Genomic DNA, 15,215 nt, shown 5'->3' with positions numbered 1-15,215 from the left:
TATTGTCTTGGTTAATGAGTAAAGTTAGATTGCTGAAACGGCATATTCAGCATTTTGTTTTCATTTGAAAAGGGAAATACCCCGAGAACAGTGAACGTGACGCTTCGCAAAAACTGAACTTGTGTGGGTTCGTTGCGTGATGGTTCGTACTTTATTTGGCCTTTTTAACTTTTTTTTATTCAAGCGTCACTGATGAGTCTTTTGTAGACGAAACGCGCGTCTGGCGCAAATACAAAATTTCAATCCTGGTATTTGATGAGTTTATTTGGACCGATTGCTATAGGGCAGAGGTCCCAGGTTCGATCCTGACTCTTGATTAGAGGCGCTGGTAATTTCAGAACAGTAATAGGGTGATATTCAACCTACCAAACACATCTCTGTTACACGGACTTAAAACTAGAATGAGTACTTTAGAGGCCTCATGATCAATATCTCTTTGATCGTCTATTCCTGGCGAGAAGACTGATGGTTCTCTCAAAGTGTTTCGTTTTCCTCCATTCCTGGTATTATAATACTCATTTTGTGCTGGGTTGGGGATTGTCTATTGTGTATAAGTAAGTGCATATACATTGTATATAACTTAGTATAACTCCATTAATTAATAATAGAGATTTACAATAACTGTCAGACTCGGAGTCCGAGTACGAGTACGATTACAAATCATACAAGTAAGCTATAGGGGTGATATCAAAATAATGTGTACGCTAATTAAATTTTTCATGTTCAATCTTTGTTTGCTGATAGGCCAAAACCATTTATCAAATTAATTGAATTTCTTTTTTTTTACTGAAGGGTAGAAAGTGCGCATTTTCATTTAACCTCACTAACATATATGTTCAGAGTTTAAAAACTTTCCCAACAAATATTTATTGCTTATGTTATATGATAATGTTTACCGATTACATAAAAAAAAAACACCCGCTTTCAAGTTTAACAAATCCTTCTAAAACTGACGGAGACTTAATGTAGTGCACAACAGTTTGGAAAATCGCGCGCAAGACTTTCAAAAATAGTGCGCACGACTTTCAAACTCGTAGAGAGTCAGTCAAACTGTGTTTGAAATTTATGCGCACGCGTTTGAAATTAGTGCGTACGAGTTTTAAAGTCTTGATTACCAGTTTTAAAGTAGTGTGCACGAGTTTCAAAACTGGTGCGCATCAGATTCTATCTCTGTCAAACGATAATGTTTGTATTTACATATTGAACATAATGGGCTCCGCAGTAATGCATACTCCTGTTTGGATTGATTTTGATGAGAATATTATAAAAAGAACACAGTTCCAATGTCCCGTGTTTCACATATTTCATCTGTCAATACCAAATTTTATAGATAACTGGCAAGATTTGTACACGTGAAAGCACTAACAATGCAATTTTCTATAGCATTTATATTTCCAATAGACATATCTCTTTTAAAAACACTCCTGATATACAACTTTGATAACCTGGCAAGAATCGTACATACAGACAAAGAAAATGTTATTTATTTTTTAGAATAGACAAGTTTTCTGTATGAATGTTTTACGGATGCACAATCTAAAGCAACTTAATCGACGCTTTTAAACAATTTTGTGACCTGTTTTGTAATAAATGTTTCAAACCTTCCACGGTTACTGCGAACCAATTGCATTAAATATTGACGAATAAAAACGTTATAAGATCATTGGAACTCGTTTGAGGCTTCCTCGTCACACACTTAAATCCATAGTTAAAGTTTGTGGTAATCATTGTTTTTGTCAATCGCCGAAAACAAATTTTCAATAAACATTGTGATGATTAAAGTACAATGCTTACAATAATTGTATTTTTTGGAGATCACCCTCGTCATTTAAACTGTCTTACTCTGACTCATATTCGGATTCGAGTCGGAGTCATACACTTATTGTAAATCTCTAACAGGAAGTATTTACGGATTCCACTGTACTCTCGCAGCTCTTGAGGGGTGGTTCGAATAATTGATAAATTTACATACATACAAACAAACACAATACTTGATCTGTGTTTGATCAATATAAGCATTGTGAAAAACCTTCAAAACATTTGGTTTACATAAACTAGAGTATTGAAACCAATTTTCGGACGTACATGACGTATGTACGGACAAGTGTGAACTATTATTCCTCGTCGTCTATCCTGCACAATATTTTACCATTTATCCGTTATTACATGATTTCTTTATTCTGTTCATGGTTCATTTCTGTAATCAGTAGTGTATTCCCTTATTTTTGCCCACCACTGTCATTCTTGATACTTGTACTCCCCATTATTCTCCAATTTATTTTTGTTGGGTTATTGTTCTCTATTCATTTATATTTCTGTTACCCCATCAAGATTCTATATTGCATATAATTTTGCCTTTGAGAAGTCGATTTTCATATGCAATAGCAAATTTAAATCACAGCTGTAAGAGTCAACTATCAGCCATTCTAACAAAAATTACCGTATTTGGTCATGTATAACCTTTTTTACCCAAGACATATAGTTTGTAGATGGGATGCGTACTATACAAAAGTGTGGACGGTTTTTAGTGATTTTTCAATTATATTATGTGTAACGTCCTGTGGCAAATACTAAATGAATATTTTCTACAAGTACTTAATAGTATTATTACAGGCTTCTATTGTGAAGTTATAAAATATCAAAATACACTACATCAAATAATAATATATATACCTCTAATATTCTTTGGTATACATTCTTCCTGCTCAATTTCTATTTTATTTATTTTCTCTTTTAGATCTGAATATCCTTCTGTTTCTGAAATACAAACAAAAATCCAGTTGTCTATTATACTAAGCAAATTGCATAAACGTAATGTTAAATTCAAAATTATCATGCCAAACACAGGTTTATATAAGAATTAGAAGATGTGACATATACGGCCTTTACAAACGAGCAAAACCTATGCCACATAGAAAGCTTTAAATGACCCCAGCAAGACAAATGAAAACAATTACAACCCTTCATCTTACCATAAGAACAAACAATAAACAAAGGCTCTGAAAACCCTGTTTCGCTTACCTACATCTTCAACAATGGCCACTTTTTAGTAAACATTTTCATTAAAGGGGAACAACCCAATTATGAGTTACCTAAACATTTCAAATATGTTGACAAATTTAAAGATCTTATCCTGGTGATAATTTTTCCTTTCTTTTAATCTTTCTATTTTTATTATCCAAAAAACGTAAAAATAACCATTAAAGGCCAATAACTCCAGTAACCAGTTGCATGAAGATTTAATTCATTATGATTTTTTGTAGATCCCGTCTTGATGAGCATTTGTGCTATTTAAAGTTTCTAATTTTATATTACAATTTTCAAAATAAGAGGCAAACATTAAAAAATTGGGAAAATCGTCACCTAATGGACAATTACTTCAAAAAAGATTCAACATTTTTTGTCAAGTTGCATTATTTGTAGATCTTATCTTGCTTATGATTTTTGCTTTTTAAGGTTTCCATTGATCTATAGTTTTTGAAATTATGTTATTAGACAAGACGCAAAAATTTAGTAAAAATCGTCATCAAAGGGCTATAAATCTGATAAGGAGTCGTCTGACGATTTTAGTTATTGCTGTCTTATTTGTAGATCTTGTCTTGCTGATCAGTTTTGATATTAGATGTTTTCCTCTATCTATTATAATTTTCGAGATATATTGTAAAAGAGAAAAAAAAAGGCAAAGTTCATCATTTAAGGCAATTACTCCTATAATAAGTCGTCTGACAGATTTGACGTTAACAGACAATACTTAGAGCTCAACATTCTGAACAATTTTGCTCATGTCAGAATTTCTCTTTTTAAAGCGGTTTTCAAAATAATAAGCAAAACTTACACCTAAGTTCTATTTTAGCCATGTCGGCCATCTTGTTTGAAAAACGGGATCATCGGACAATTATTTTATACTAGAAACCCCAATGATAATTGTGGCCAAGATTGGTAAAATTTGGCCCAGTGGTATCAGATGAGTTGATGTTGATAAAAGTCAACAGACGACGGACGCAATGTGATGAGAAATGTTCACTTGGCCTTTCGGCTAGGTGATCTAAAAAGTAGTTTAAAACGGGATGACTCTTCAGATTGACACAAATTACACAAAAACCAGCTAACGAACCGACCTATGACACAAAGTACTGATTTTATCAGGGAGTACTTGCAGAGAAAGCACGCCCTTGAACGACGTCAAAATACAAGTGTGATGATAATTTGCATACATATAATAATGTGGCTTTCTTTACATATATAACATATCAAAAAAAAAAAAAATACTCGAAAATAAATCGCTGCTAATTCGGCTGGAAAGGGATCAACGCCAAAAAAGGTATCTGTTAAAAAAGGTTGCCAGTATGTTTTAAAATTATCAAAATCAATGTTAATCAATAAAAAACATTTCATAGATTTTATCACAGCATTAGATGGATTACAATCAAAAGTAGTTTATTTAAATGATCAATTAATTTTCATGGATCATATTTAAATATACTGGCTGTATAAACAAAATCGCCATATAAATAGAGATTCAACATACTGTTTGTAATAAGTATTCTACAGATACATCCGTAATTAAACCAAATTCTTTCAACTTTGAAAGTTTTTTATAAAGGTTTTATGAAATGTGTTGTAACAAAATCTCTTTAGCAGTTCGCAATCAGATCTTTCAAAAACAAAAGGAACAACTCTATTAAGAGTTAAATGACAATTTCAGTTATGTCTCAATAACGAGTCGACTGTAGATTTCGACCATTCATGGCGTATTTGTTGATTTTGTCTTGATCATCATGTGTGCTATTGAAAGTGTCTACCTCTATATAAATAATGGCAACAGTAGTATACCGGTATTCAAAAGGCATAAATCGATTGAGGGAAAACAAATCCGGGTTACAAACTAAAACCGAGGCAAACACATCAACTATAAGAGGAAAACAAAGGAACTACAGGAACACTGAAGTGCAACAAAAACAAACGCCAACATGGTCCGTGTATATTTGCGTCCATTCGTTTTTCGTTTTGAAATATCAAAAACAAAAAACAAAGATCGAGAGTGTTTTCATTTTCTCAAAAACCAAAATGAAAAACAAAAGTGGTCCGTGTATATTTGCGTCCATTCGTTTTTCATTTTGAAATATCAAAAACAAAACAAAAACAAAAGTGTTTTCATTTTTCGTTTTTGATTTCTCTAAAACCAAAACGGAAAACGAAAGTGTTTTCCTTTTTTGTTTTTGATTTCTCTAAAACCAAAATGAAAATCTAAAGTGTTTCCGTTTTTCGTTTTTGATTTCACTAAACAAGAATTTTGTATGTAATTTTAATTATTTCTCGTTTTATAATGTACAATGTTTTCCTTTCTTGTTTCAGTCATTGATAGTAAATAATGCCAATGTAAGCACCCCGGTGTTCTTTCAACATAATGTAGATAAAATAGACCGCCTGACTTATGAATTGAACTACGGTGATAAATGAATCAAAGCCTTTCAAATTACCTTGTTTATATCTTTAATAAAAAATAAATTATTATATTTAAATATTAAACGAATCATAAATTTAAATTGTACAATACAATATTATATAAAGATGGTACAAATAAATAGATTGATTACAACATCACATTAACAAGGGAAGTTACTACTTTTAAAAACTTATAAAAAAACTACCATGGTCGTTAAAGTATACATGCACAGTCACTGTGGTAATCAGATCTTTAATCGAAGTTAATGTCGACGGATGCAAAAGACTTTATCAATCTGAACAATAAGGGTGCGCGATCTTTACTTTTAAATTTAGAAAGGTTGATCTCAGATGATTAGAATTCATGACCAACGTCCATTATACGAACATTCAGGACGATTATGTGTTTTGCTTGATTAATTGATTGAAAAACAAATTTCCGCAATTTCACAATTCAAACCGGGATTAGCATTCAATCATTTTGCCATTGGGGGTTTACGGAATAGAGAATAGTGGGCAAAAAATATAAATAAAAGAGACAATGAAACAAGACATAAAAAAATAGAATAATGAGGTGTTCAAATATGAATACAACAAAATAATTGGCAAAAAGTAAAAAAAAAAAAAAGAATAGAGATAAATGGCCTAAAACACTAATTAAAAAATAGAGAAAAATGGTATAACATATCAAAGAATACAAAAATGAAGAACCCCGCATCCAAACCATCGTACTAGTTGCCTAAACCAACGTTATTTTGTCTCCGGTAGATTGTTATTGGTTATCATACGTTTTCTTCTTATTTCTTTGCCTATCAATTAAGACGTGAGCTTTCATAATTTTCCAGCTAATTACATTATAAAAAAAGACTAAGCCGAACATCACCCTGGATTTTTTCTCAAGTAGACCTCAGCTACCCACCCTACCACACCATTACCGAACAGTTAATAAAAAAATTTCTACGGCAATACTTTTGTCCGCACTAGGTGCAAAGGGAAACTGGGTAGCTGAGGTTTACAGTAGAAAAAATCCAGGGTGTTGTTCGGCTTGGTTTTTTTTCTAAAGTAGGTCCAAAGTTGAGGTCGGATACACTACCCAACCCTTCCCGAAAAGATAATAAAAAATATTCTACGGCAATACTTTTGTCCGCACTAGGTGCAAACGTAAGCTAGAGATCCAACGCCTGCTTTATCAAAATTCCTAGCTTAGGTATAGCACGGATTCTTTTTTTTAAAGCTAATAAATAATTTCCTTGTCCACCATACTTTGAGTACAAAAAATAAACCTTTCGTCAAATCATAAGTAAGCGAAATCCACTGGTTCAGAAGTAGAATGTTTTGTCAAAACAGTTTTGTGTGGCAAACAAAAAGTTAAAGCATGAGTGAAACTTTCTTTTCTTCTAATGCAGAACAATAGTTACTTTTCATGAACTATTTGACAGGATGCCGAGAATATGGAAAGCTATTTCACACAATAGTGCAATTTTGCCAACATTTAAAATAATTTCATAATTATTTACGATTCTATATACACTCAAAAGTGTTGACTATTTAAAATGTAAAGCGTGCAGCACGCTGTGTGATATATTGAAAGCGATTTCTATTGTCTTTATATAATTAATGAACAAGAAATAAAATTTTAAAATTCCATGAATAATGTCTTTGACTGCTTGATTATATATTAAAAACTGATAATATAGTGGTTATATATTAATAAAAATATCTGAAGAACGTTTGAATATTATGCAACATTTGGGTTTATATAAATATCTGAAAACTGGCTGCTAGCGAAGTGGCTGCTAGCGAGAGGCTGCTTGCTTGAGCCTGGTCTTACAAACTCCGCATTTTCATTCACGTCTTCACATTACAGGCAACACCTTTGAAATTATTGGGTTCCAATAAACGTTAAGCAAAGTATGCCAATTGTTTTATGCAGAACAATTACCGGAAATCTATGGTAGTATGCAAAATAATTGTCAAAATCGAAATCTTACTGAACAAAGTAGAGACCCACATTAAAAAAAGTTTGTGACATTGAAGGCCAATAAGTTTTCATATTTCACATTCTTGCGTGTCTAATTGTAATCAGACGGTCATTGTAGAGTTCCAAGAAGTTTACAAATTAATTTAATACAAAGGTAAAAAATAATGTAAAGTTTCATTGTTGAAATTAAGACAGAGAATGGAAATGAAGAATGTGTCAAAGAGACAACAACCAAACCAAAGAGCAGAAAACAGCCGAAGGCCACCAATGGGTCTTCAACACAACGGGAAAATTCCGCAACCAGAGGCGGGCTTCAGCTGGCCCCTAAATAAAAATGTATACTAGTTCAGTAAAAATGGAGGTCACACTAAATTAAAAATAAAAAAAAAAAAAACATACAAAACTAACAAAGGCCAAAGGCTCCTGACTTGGGACAGGCGCAAAAATGCGACGAGGTTAAACGTGTTTTGTAAGATCTCAACCCTCCCCCTATACCACTATAGCTAGCCAATGTAGAGTAAACAAACACACAGCAATACGCACAGTAAAACTCAGTTTAAAAGAAGTCAGAGTCCGATGTCAGAATAGGTAACAAAAGAAACTGAGCAAAATGACAATGATTCATAACTTAACAAAGGATTACTAGCAGTAACTGACATGCCAGCTCCAGATCTCAATTAAACCGATTGAAAAATTATGTCTTCATCACATGAATATCAAGCACAATCCCTCCTGTGAGGGGTTTAGTATCATACCGTCATAAAATATATGAGAAGAAAATGACTCGTATAATGCCAACAACTGGTTTTAGAATTAATGTGGTTATTACCGATGCAAAAACCCTATAAGTGAATCAATAGTAATACCAAAATATGTCATCTTTAATGAGCCTCCTCATGGAGTTTTTTATTATGTGATTACTTGGCCTTTTTTTTGTGTGTGTGATTATTTGATTACTAGACCAAATATTTCATGATTATTTGATTATCTAGGTCTGTATTTTAGATTAATTAATTACCAAGTTTAAAAAATAAATTTGTGTGTATAGCAAACATATAAAATTTGGCTTAAAAGACGTCAATGTTTTTCGACTCGCTCCGCTCGGAAAAATTGTTAAGAATAAAATCCGTAGATTGAACGCGTTTGTCCAGTAATCTTATTAAAATTCATACATATATTAACGTGCTCATAAATATATGTATAACGAAATCAGAGATATATTTTGTAATTAGATTGGTTCGTCTAATCTAGTATTTGTATCTGAAGTAAATTTACTAACTTCTTTAATAAAGGATTTGAACAAAAATGTGTCCATAGTACATGAATGCTCCACTCGCACTATCATTTTCTATGTCCAGTGGACCGTGAATCTGCGGTCAGAACTTTAACTTTGCATTAATATTAGAAAGATCATTTCATATGAAACATGTATACTGAGTTTCAAGTTGATTGGACTTCGACTTCATCAAAAACTACCTTGACCAAAAACATTAACCTGAAGTGGAACAGACGGATGAACGGAAGAACGAACGAACGCACAAACCGAAAAACATAATGTCCATAAATGGGACATAAAAAAAGTACTGAAATTGAATGAAGGTCTGGCAAATCTCAATGAGACCATAACAGGCATATCCAAATAAAGTTCCCTGAAGTCAAAAACTACTTCCCCCACCTGAGATCTATTTCCACTACTTCTGCAATATTGTATTTATCAATAATAATATAAATAGAAATTGTATGCATGTAAATTAAAAACGATCAGGGTAAACTTATCAATCCTTTAAATAAACTTATTTCAAAAGGTTACCAATTGAACACTGTAAATAGATCTTTGAATAGTGTGTATAAATATTAATTTTGTTATCAGTAACTTTAAACCATACTACATATTATTGTTATACACACCAAGGTACTACAATCTGTTGATACCTATGATTTGGCATTGCACAAGATCATGTCTTTCTCTGACTGTTAATAACGTCTTTACACTAAGTCCATTGGATGTTGGATGTGTACTGATTGATATTTTAGTCTTAGATACATGATTTTTGTATTAGTTATTATTTACTTTGAACTAGCTGTCAGTAGCTGCGATTACTCTCAGATCTGTACTTTGTGTCTTTTTTTTGTTTGTTAAGGATGTATAAATACCCTGCCACGTCCAGTCTGTGCTTTTGTTAGATGTTTTTTTTCCCGTTTTTATCGATCTGATATGTTAAGCCCTTTTCAACTGATTTTTATAGTTTGTGCTTATGTTGTGCTGTAACAAAACTGTCCCAGGTTAAGGGGGAGGGTTGAGCGCTCACAAACATGTTTAACCCCGCCACATACTGTATGTGCCTGTCCCAAGTTAGGAGCCTGTAGTTCAGTCGTTGTCGTTTGTTGAAGTCTGTCATATTTGTTTTTTGTTTTATTGTGTTATGAATTAGGCCGTTATTTTTCTCAATTGAACCTTTTCACATTTTTCATGTGAGGGCCTAGTATACCTGACTATACTGTATGGTTTTTTCTCATTGTTGAAGGTGGTACGGTTGCCTACATTGTATATATAACTGCTTACATCCACTTCATTTGAACTTTGGGGATAGTTGTCACATTGGCTATCATACCACATCTCCTTATTAAAAAATGTTAAGGGGGTTGAAATTTGTATTTCTTAGGAAAGTTCCAATGTTTTCCTCCCAGGTCACCCAGTTTTAATTGGATATTTTCACAATTGACTGTACCATTGGGTTTGTGTTTAGTGCCAACCAGAGCTTACTGCCTGTTGATGGTTAGTTGAAGACCATATTGTGAGCTCTAGGTGTCTTCTTGTGTATTGCATATGGTGATTTGGTGATGTCTTCATGCCATTGTCCCATTACTTTGTATAGACAGCTTATAAGTCAACCTTATCTATCAAAGACGCCAAATGATGGCCAAAGCTCTCTTGGGCTTTTGTATAGTCAGGCGAGAAACAAGATATAAACGGACTTGGCTTGGTATAAACATGTATATTTAGTAAACTAATATTTTAAGACAACAAAAAATATAAAAGTGTAAAAAAAATGTTTTTAATAAATAAAGCAAAAATATTAATAGGGCCCCGCCGAATGGCGGCGCCCTATAGTGATCAGTCTGTCCGTCCGTCCGTCCGTCTGTCCGTCGGTCCGTCTGTCTTTTCGTCCGTCCGTAACAAATTGTGTCCACTCTATATCTAGAGAACCGTTACGATTTCAAAGTTTATACTTGACATGTATATTAACCAACACCAGAGGGTGTGTCATAATGTATGTACAAATTCCTGGGTCAAAGGTCAAGGTCAAAAACTTTGGTTTCAGTTGAGAACCCCATGTCCTATGGTAAAGATCGTGTCCGCTCTATATCCTGTAAACCGTTATGATTTCAAAGTTTATACTTGACATGTATATAAACCAACACCAGAGGGTGTGTCATAATTTATGTACAACTTCCTAGATCAAAGGTCAAGGTCAAAAACTTTGGTTTCAATTGACAACTCCATGTCCTATGGTAAAGATACAGATTTTTTAATGCACATTATTTACAGCGGGGCCCACAGAGATGGCTCCCATCTCAATGATATCTAGTTGTGTTTGTGAGTGGCCGTGGATAAAGGCATGTTTTACGGTCTGGGCTAAAAAAAAGTATTAACTTCGGGAACAAATCCCTGCCCCACCCCAGAGAATCAAATGGTTGCCTCCTTGGGAACAATAGAGTTTGAAGATGTTGAGAATGAATATCAGATAATATTTGTTTGTTCTGCGGCGACGTTAAAGGAACACCAATCAGTCAATCGATCTATGATTATGACTATGGCTTCAGTTGTGTAATATCCCTTGTTGTAAAAGTTCATTTTCTGCTTTGTGTAGACTTATTAAGACTTGGAATAGATCTACGAAGACTAATGAACGGTCATGTGTGGTTTTGCAATTTTATATGCCTACCGATGTCTAGATATGATACGATGCTACCGGACATAAAAAAAACTGTCCCTTTTTCATGGAAAATTAAACTGTTACAGTATATTAAAGAATACAAAACTGCCTCTTTTTTCTGTAAAAACAAATAAAAAGCTGACATGGTTTAAACTAAAGCTAGAAATCCCAATCTCCCGACATCAATTCATTTAAAAAGACCATATATAGATATAAGAAGATGTGGTATGAGTGCCAACGAGACAACTCTCCATCCAAGTCACAATATGTAAAAGAAAACCCATTAAAGGTCAAAGTACGGTATTCAACACGGAGTTTTGGCTCACACCAAACAGCAAACTACAAAGGGCCCCAAAATGACCAGTGCAAAACTAATCAAACGGGAAAACCAACGGTCTAATCTATATACTAAACGAGAAACGAGAACACTTATGAACCACATCAACAAACGACAACTACTGAACATCAGGTTCCTGACTTAGGACAGGTGCAAACAAATGCAGCGGGTTTAAACGTTTTAATAGGTACCAAATTCACCCTTACCCGAAACAATAGTGTAAATATGACCTTAAAATTTAACATTGAAGGGCTAAACTTGCATTGAGCCTTGTTTAGGCCCTAAAATAGAAAATAAAGAGATGAGGAGTAAATGGGACAACATCGCACACAATACATAGAAAAAAAAGAAAATTATCAATGAACAGGGCTTTTATTCCTGTTCTTCATCTTGAAAGTAGCCGGAGGGTCTTCAACGAGGCAACGAACCATTCATACCCTAAAAACAACAGCCACACACCTGAATATGTGGATTACAATGTTTTGCTTTATCCTACATGTGTCTTTTGATGTTGTCCCTAAATACTAAAAGTCTTACACTAAATTTATATATTTTGATATATTGTCGAAAAAATAAATAAAACAAAACTTGCGTTTTAGATTAAGAAAGGGTCCGAAAGAAACGTTCAGAATGCACGATTTTGCGTCATTTTTTTCCAAATCTTTTGGGGGGCCTTGAACCCTAGACCCCTCGCCTAAAATATATTTAGCTTCACTTGTAATAGAGGCTAGTAACGGCCCTGTCTTATCATCTTAGATCAACCTTTCTAAACTTAAAAGTAAAGATCACGCACCCTTATTGTTCAGATTGATAAAGACTTTTGCATCCGGCGACATTAACTTCGACTTAAATACTATAGATCTGATAACCGCTGTGCATGTATACTTTTACGACTGGGCTAATTTTCTTATGAGTTTTCAAATTAGTAACCTCCCTTGTTAATGTGATGTTGTAATCAATCTATCTATTTGTACCATACTTATATAATATTATATTGTGCAATTTAAATTTATGATTCGTTTAATATTTAAATATAATATTTTTTTTAAGTAAAGATATAAACAAGGTAATTTGAAAGGCTTTGATTCATTTATCACCGTAGTTCAATTCATAAGTTAGGCGGTCTATTTTGTCTACATTATGTTGAAAGAACACCGGTGGATGTTTAAATTGGCATTCTTTACTATCAATGACTGTGAAACAAGAAAGGAAAACATTGTACATTATAAAACGAGAAATAATTAAAATTACATACAAAATTCATCATTAGTGAAATCAAAAACGAAAAACGGAAACACTTTTGATTTTCATTTTGGTTTTAGAGAAATCAAAAACAAAAAATGAAAACACTTTCGTTTTCCGTTTTGGTTTTAGAGAAATCAAAAACAAAAATTGAAAACACTCTCGTTTTTTGTTTTTTGTTTTTGATATTTCAAAATGAAAAACGAATGGACGCAAATATACACGGACCCAACATACATAGTAAACCTTTATGCTCTGTCGCCTATAATGCACATTATTTTACTATTAGAGATATCCGTAATTACATAAAGTTTTTAAGACAATAGGCAAAAATATTAAACAATGCGAACATTTTTTATTTAAGGGCAAAAAATTCATTAAGGAGTCAACTTACAATTTTGATCATGTTGAATTATTTGTTTATCTTAGCTTGCTAATCATTTTTGCATATTTAGTTTTCATTTATGGTTTTTAAGATATTTGGCAAAAACGCAAAAATCATTAAAAATCAACATTAAAGAGTAATAACTCTAATTAGGAGTTGTCTGACGATTTTGATCATGTTGACTCATGTGTAGATCTTGTTTTGCTGATGATTTTTGGTTCTTTAAATTTCTGTTGGTCTATAATATTTTTAAGATAATAGACAGACAAATTTAGAATGATAAAATTCGTCATTTAAGGGCAATAAGTCATAATAAGTCGTCTGACAGTTTTGACGTTAACAAAAAAAACCACAGTTAGAGATCATAATTATGAACATTTTTGCTACAGTTTATAGTGGTTTTCAAAGTAAAGGGAAAATTACATTATATCCCTATATTCTATTTTTTGCCATGTCGGCCATCTTGATTGGCAGCTGAAATTATCGGACACATTTTTAAAATTAGATACCCAATGATGAGTGTGGCCAAGTTTGGTAACGTTTTGCCCAGTGGTTTCAGAGTAGACGATTATAAAAGTTATCGAACACCAAGTAATGAAAAAAGCTCATTTGGCCTTTAGGCCTGGTGAGCTAACTAAAGGCTTTAAAGAGCCTGTGTCGCTCACCTGCATCTTCATCAATAGGGAATTCCTCTATTAAGAGTCAACTGACAATTTCAGTCATGTTGACATATTTGTAGATCTTATCCAGCTGGTAATTTTCCTTCTTTTGGAAGTTTGCAATAGACTACATCCTTTCCTAAAAGCATCGGCCAATAGACAAATTAGATACAATAGGATTTTTGTTCTATTCCTAATAAATGTGGTACTTATGTTTGAATTCTAGGAAAATCCTTTTGAAATTTTCAGTTACTACGTATTTGATAAGCTTATAGCTTCAACGAATATGGACTGAATGTTTACAGACAATTCAAATTAAGTCAATTCCATTTTAAACATTGATTATCACAAACACTACTTGGCTGATCTGCCTTGTGCGGAAGAAAATATCAAAACAAATCCACACGAGACAGAATTCCAACTTTTTATCCAGAAACAATATAGAGGGCCTGATTCATTTCAAGGTGAGTTTTTTACATTGATGCCTGAAATTGAAGTATTACCGTTTGTTTGTGATCTTGTAATCTTTCAATTCTTTACGTTGTACATGCTATTAGGGTTGACCTTTATGAATTATGCTGAAGTTGAACTGTCAGCCATTTTGTATGTTTATGTAACCTACATGATTTCCTCTATGCATTTACAAGACATGCGCACTAACACTCAAACTTCAATGTGTGTGCATTACGCAATAACTCGTCTAGATGAAATTGACATCTAACCAATTGTTTCTATTAAGATTTGAGACAAACAACAAGACACATTATTGTTTTGCTGTGTCATAGTGTGTGCATATTCATTATGTATGCACAACGCACACGAGAATAACAGTTTTGCCCGTTATCGTGACGTGCATGGGAATTAAATGTACAGTTCATTATTTACGATTTGTCATTTAAATATCTCATTGGTCAATACTTAATTCTATTAAAAAAATAACCAATGAAAACATGTTTATATTGCACATATGTAGTAAACATAACAACAAAATACCAGAGATTAAAATATGAATGAAACCTTTGAAGAGTACAGTAGATCAACTTATCTACGATAGCAGTTTGGCAATCTACTAGCCTGTGTTAAGTTTAATGATTGCAAGTTAGAAATGCAGTTGCATTTTTTTCAACAATATTGCCGAATGGAATTCAAGGTGGCCGCGATCTTCCCAATTCTGTTCTTCCAGGGGTGTCAGCAGCCACCTTCCGTCTATGAAAAGCCTAAATCTACT

General features: G+C 33.1%; 2 protein-coding genes across 2 annotated transcripts in view; both read right to left on the bottom strand.

Annotated features, from left to right (window-relative positions):
- The window catches only part of LOC127721327 (ankyrin-3-like), a 262,076-nt gene extending 259,316 nt beyond the window's left edge, over positions 1–2,760 (bottom strand). The window contains exon 1 of the mRNA XM_052228071.1: positions 2,674–2,760. The gene's annotated coding sequence lies outside the window, so the exon portion shown is untranslated. The remainder of the gene's footprint in view (positions 1–2,673) is intronic.
- The window catches only part of LOC127721326 (ankyrin-1-like), a 222,806-nt gene that overhangs the window by 8,963 nt on the left and 198,628 nt on the right, over positions 1–15,215 (bottom strand). The gene's annotated exons all lie outside the window — the stretch shown is intronic.

The sequence above is a fragment of the Mytilus californianus genome, unplaced genomic scaffold (genome assembly GCF_021869535.1).
Source record: "Mytilus californianus isolate M0D057914Y unplaced genomic scaffold, xbMytCali1.0.p SCAF_12, whole genome shotgun sequence".
Lineage (NCBI taxonomy): Eukaryota > Metazoa > Mollusca > Bivalvia > Mytilida > Mytilidae > Mytilus > Mytilus californianus.
Note: the sequence above shows the minus strand (reverse complement) of the source record. Positions and strands in the feature narration are given on the sequence as shown.